The sequence below is a fragment of the Anas platyrhynchos genome, chromosome 2 (genome assembly GCF_047663525.1).
Source record: "Anas platyrhynchos isolate ZD024472 breed Pekin duck chromosome 2, IASCAAS_PekinDuck_T2T, whole genome shotgun sequence".
Classification (NCBI taxonomy): domain Eukaryota; kingdom Metazoa; phylum Chordata; class Aves; order Anseriformes; family Anatidae; genus Anas; species Anas platyrhynchos.
This window is the reverse complement of record NC_092588.1, coordinates 98,813,436-98,819,507: the sequence shown is the minus strand read 5'-3', so window position 1 is coordinate 98,819,507 and position 6,072 is coordinate 98,813,436.

Below are 6,072 nucleotides of genomic sequence, written 5' to 3'. Positions count from 1 at the left end.
GCGGTCACCAGTGGGGTCCCTCAAGGCTCCATTTTAGGGCCGGTACTTTTCAATATTTTTATAAACGATCTGGATGTAGGAATAGAAGGTATTTTGAGCAAGTTTGCTGATGACACCAAACTTGGAGGAGTTGTGAACTCTGTTGAGGGTGGAAAGGCCTTGCAGAGGGATCTGGATAGGTTGGAGAGCTGGGCGATCACCAACCACATGAAGTTCAATAAGAGCAAGTGCCGGGTCCTGCACCTGGGACGGGGAAACCCCGGCTGCACGTACAGACTGGGCGATGAGACGCTGGAGAGCAGCCTAGAAGAGAGGGATCTGGGGGTCGTGGTAGACAGCAAGTTGAATATGAGCCAGCAGTGTGCCCTGGCAGCCAGGAGGGCCAACCATGTCCTGGGGTGCATCAAGCACGGCATCGCTAGTAGGTCGAGGGAGGTGATTGTCCCGCTCTACTCTGCGCTGGTGCAGCCTCACCTCGAGTACTGTGTGCAGTTCTGGGCACCACAGTATAAAAAGGACATGAAACTGTTGGAGAGTGTCCAGAGGAGGGCTATGAAGATGGTGAAAGGCCTGGAGGGGAAGACGTACGAAGAACGGCTGAGGGCACTGGGCCTGTTCAGCCTGGAGAAGAGGAGGCTGAGGGGAGACCTCATCGCAGTCTACAACTTCCTCGTAAGGGGGTGTCGAGAGGCAGGAGACCTTTTCTCCATTAACACCAGCGACAGGACCCGCGGGAACGGGGTTAAGCTGAGGCAGGGGAAGTTTAGGCTTGACATCAGGAGGGGGTTCTTCACAGAGAGAGTGGTTGCACACTGGAACAGGCTCCCCAGGGAAGTGGTCACTGCACCGAGCCTGTCTGAATTTAAGAAGAGATTGGACTGTGCACTTAGTCACATGGTCTGAACTTTTGGGTAGACCTGTGCGGTGTCAAGAGTTGGACTTGATGATCCTTAAGGGTCCCTTCCAACTCAGGATATTCTATGATTCTATGATTCTATATATACATGTATATGTGTATTCCATAGACATTAAAAACTAAACACTCCCCCCCCCCCCCCCCCACACACACACACATACAAGGAAAAAAAATGTTTTCTTCAAAAGCATACCCTGATAAAAAGAAACCAACAATCTTAAGCCTGCCAGCATCACCTGATGGCCAGCATGGCTCATGGCTCAGGCTGAGCCAGTCAGTTGACCATGTAAGCACTTATGTCAGACATTTGTCAATGAGGCCTCACAGAATGCAGTAGAAAGATGTGGAATGTATGAGACTACTTCCTTGAACTATCATCCCCTGTCTTCTCTAGCCTGCATCAATTAATCTATTATAGTTTCTTATCTGATGAATTTTGCAGGACTGTAAGTACTGAAAACTAGATATATTTTCCTTCTTAGACCCCAAGGAAAAAAAAAAATAAGGAAATACAAAGGTAAATTCTTGTTGGTTCCTCCACAGAGAAGGTGCTCAACAATGGCAGAGATGCACCTCATAGCTTTGCTGCTGACAACATGCCGGTAGACAAGTGAGTATCTCTGCCCAGGTTCCCCCTCGAGACCTGAGCCAGCTGCTAACTGTAAGTTCATTGGCATGGAGATGAGCTCCATTATACAGCAGGACAGTGACTAGCAAGGGCTTGTGGTGCTGCCATAACATGAAGAGTAAAGGGTATGATTTTTCAGGATGCAGGATGCTTGCATCGAACTGAGAGATTCCCAGTGAAGTTAAGAGACATTATTCAGCTTCCCCTGAATTTATCCTTGAAATCCCTCCCATATGGAACATTGTTTGCTTCTTTGTTTCATGCCCTGGGTTGAAAGCCTTGTGGTTTGGTTTCCAACAAGCCTAGTTTATTCCTCTCCTGATGCAACATTTAGAAGATACTGGAGTATTTACCAGATAACATGCACTAAAATGCCCTTTGTCTGGAAAGTTCACAAAGCTCAGATGACTTGTCTCTTTGCCACCTTACTGTGAGGCACAGACAGGCCTAGGGACAGTCCAAGTTTGCCAACGAGTCTCTGTCTCTAGCCTGAGAGATAAGCATGTTGTAGACACTGTCATTTCTCACACTTATGCATGTAATTTCCAGTCATATAAAGGGTTTTCTTCCCAGGTTTGGAGTCTAGCAAAACAAAGCAGCCAACATGGCGTTAGAAAGGAGAACAAATACAGCAGTATTTTATCAGTCATTTAATATTTTAAGGTATAAGTACAGAAGAATTGTGATTATATTTGGAAATAAAAGCTCAGATGCCTGGTTAGAAAACTCTGTAATCTCATCAAGTGTTTTACCAGAAAGCCCCTGTGTGTCAATGTATGGGAAGGTGCTGATTAAGCACCTCAAACTAGAGCAAGAAGCAGGAGGGGAAGGTGAGGAATCACAGCTCCAGCATAAGAAACAACAAGACTAATCTAATGGCTCAGAAAAAGGAAAGAGAGAAACATTTCTCAGAGACAAAAGGCAGTTCTCTCTTGATCCCAGCTCCCACCTTGACCCTATGCTGTGTAAGACAAGTACATTTATGGAGAAGCACAAGTTACATGGGCCAGAGGTCATCTAGTACTGTTTTGTCCCTAGTCTCTCTGGAATATAGTTTTCCATGCCATCTGCCATTTACTGAATGACATCTGTCTTTCCCTAAAAGTAACCTCCCCCAAACCTCCTGACCTAAAGATTGATGAAAGCAGAGGAATGGAGTCTTTAAGAGTGACAAGCCTGAAAAGTTTTCTTCCTCATCTAAAACCATGTCCTTTTCTTTCCTTCTTTTCTCCTTATTACTCCTGGAGTAAGCAAGAAGACATAGTTACAGACTAGCTACAATAGAAAATGCTAAAGTACCTATCTAAATGTAAAAGCTGTATGATCTAAAATCATTTTCTTTACAAATTAGAGTGACTCTTCTTTTCCTCAGCACTGCACGAGAAACCCTGGCATGACACTGATTCTTGATAGAAATTCCCTTTACCACTCTAAATGGGGTTTTCATCTTCCAGCATTTAGGGTCCCCTTAGTAATCCTCCTAACCTTTGCAGGGGCAGCAGAGAAGACGTCCGTGTGGACCATCTGTCACAGCACATACAAATCCCAGACTCCTTTGGGCCTTAGAGACTGCTCCAGCCTTGAAGGTTTCACTCAGCAGTACAACAAACGCAGATGGTTTCCCTCTTGGACCCGAGACAAGCATGCTGTCTTCCAGGACAAGGCAATGCTTTTCCTAAAGTGAACCTTCTGTTTAAAACACTTGAGCCATCTAGATGTTTGGGTCTATGATAAACACAACTTATAACCTTTCTATGCATATTCTTCTACATATAAGGGAAAATGTAAATGTGTATAATCATTTGTCTGAAAAGTTAGCCATATTATGGGCAAGTGTCAATCTATTGCACTTTTAACACCCCTCCGTCCCCCTCCTCCATCTGAAAGGGAAACTACCAAAGACAATTATTGACTGTACATCAGGAAATCTGTTTGACAGAAAAGCAACGCTTCGCATTGGTCTATTGATCAAATTAATCTGGCTGCAAAGTAGCTTATTTAATCAACCACAGTCTTATGCCTATGATGACATTTATAAAATGACCAAGTAAATAAACGAGTCCTTAGAAGCTACAGTTCCTCAACTCTCCATGTATAAATTTATTTTGGGCATGTACACGCATGCAGGTGAGTTAACACAAACCTGAAAAAAACTTTCTGTACAATGCAGAATACTTTCACATAAAAATAAGCAGCACAGACTGAAGGTGGGCTTGAGCTCATCAGGATAGTGTGAGGCCTGAATTTGCTTATCCAGAGGGAATATTGACATGGATATAACTACACGTTACTGTACAGAAAAGCCACTCGAGGCTGGACCATTAACAGTTTTAAATGCCTAAGAACTGCTAAAATGAAATTACCTTTCATTTCTACCTTACCTTATCAGCATCTCTTATTTCATCTGGAAACAGTGCCAGGGGTTCAAAGTTAAATCTGAGACAATCTTAACATAAATAGAAAAGCATGAAACCCCACACAGCCACAGTGAAAAAATCTCTAACTCTGATTATATACTAGTTTTTAAACACTTTGATGGTCTTTTGAAGCAGATGTGGAATATGCTATAACATCTTTTGAACAATGGACCTCCTGGTACTGATACTCGTGCTCACCTTTGTCTCTTTAGAACGAAGGTTTTTGCATGAGGCCTTGTAGGCAGCCTCTGTTATATATCTGTCATTTTCCCCAGACTGTATTGTTTATTAAAAAGACAGTGTATATTAAAGAATACTAGCAGCAAAATCCATTGTGGTTGAACTATTTTAATGATGGTACAGAGAGGAGAGCAGAAAATAAGAAAACACAGACCTCATCATTTTGAAGACCTTACAGAATACCAGGTTTATTATCCTCTGTGCTCAGCAAAGCTGAGGAATCAACTTGGAGAAATTTCCCTTCCATCGTAAAAGTGGGATTTTTATTTAATGTAAGACATGTTTCATATATCATGTATGATCTGGCCCAAACTGTAGTTTCACTTTTGCCAGAATGAGCATTACACACATAAGGAATAGAGTGTCATCTGGATTCCTAGTCTATAAATCCAGTGTTTTGACTGGACCATAGTGGATTGTCATGTCTGTGAATGAGACTTGCTTTTGGCCTTAATTTGGAACAGATTCAAAGTGAGTTTGCTGTGAGCAAAATTACAGATAGGAAAAATCAATACTAGCTACCACAGTGATTAAAAGCCAGCTGTGCTTGCGTTGCAAAACTAACTAAAGACCTACTATGTAACAACAAGTGTACCATCAGGGAACACCATACTTCTCGGGAAAAAAAAAAAAAAAAAAGAAAGAAAAAGAAAATCATTTACTTATGCTTTGCTTAAAAGCTTCGGTAAGCCAACTATTTTGTACAGTGAGGAAAGATTTTAAGACGAAAAAGTATCAAAGGAAGGCCATACTCTCACTGCCCTTTGGACATTCACAATTTTGACTGTTGAATTGCAAAGCAAGCCAGAAATAAATGTAAAAATAGCATGCATAAGTAGGTAATAGTTATATATACACATATGTATACATATATATATACGTGTGCATGTTTATCTGGTTTCTATTATATTGTCCTCTCCTTTCCCGTCTGTCGAAGCTGCACCACCTGTCTTCTAAAACACTAACCTGGAAACTTTTAGACATGTGCTTATCTTTAATTACAAGATGAGTTCCCCAAGTGCTGATGGGAATACTTGCATACGAGGGAAGGAGGTTAAAGTGCAGATTTGTTACAAACTCAGACTATTTTCCAGGCTGTGCTTCTGAAATAACTGAGCAGGAAGGATTAGAAAGCTGGAAGGGGTCCCAACCTTCTTACAAGCAGGACAACAACTGCAAACATTTAAAAGGTCAGATCAGGAAGTAAATCCTCCATCACACCATTAATGTGAAAGTTCCTCTGGAAAGACTGGGATAAGTTCTCTACTACAGTAAAACATTTTGTGGCATCATACAGCACCTGACAAATGTAGAATGTGGATAGGGTTGGATGTGTGATCTTGCTGAATGCAATAGGCCCCTTTCCTCTTGACTAAAGCTATCCTGTAATATTCCCAAAACATCCCTGAGATCTGGGGACTACAACAGGAAACAATTTTCTCATCCTTAGGGAATTTTTCCAGTGCTATAAATGACTGACTGACTATTCCAATCAGGAAAATCAAAATGTAAAAGGCAACCCTGAGCTGAGTTTCAAAGCATATTTCAGATTTGTGTTTTTGTTTTGTGAAGCCATTTTTCAGTGGCTCATTCTGATTTTGCTAAGTTCATGGAAAAATGCAAAATAAATTATGTTTCTAAATAAAAGGCTTTTCAATGTGAAAACAAAGTTTATTTTTATTTAAAACTGACTGCAACAGGGTGGTCTTGACAATGTTGAAAGCAAAATCAAAGTTACAAGGAAAAGGGTGATTTTAAAAAAACATAATTATTTTTATGAGCAGTTTTGGGGTTATGTGGTTTGGAGATTTTTTTTTTTTTCCAGATAGAGAACTCAATCTTGCCAAAAAATTCTTAGTGTAATTTATGTA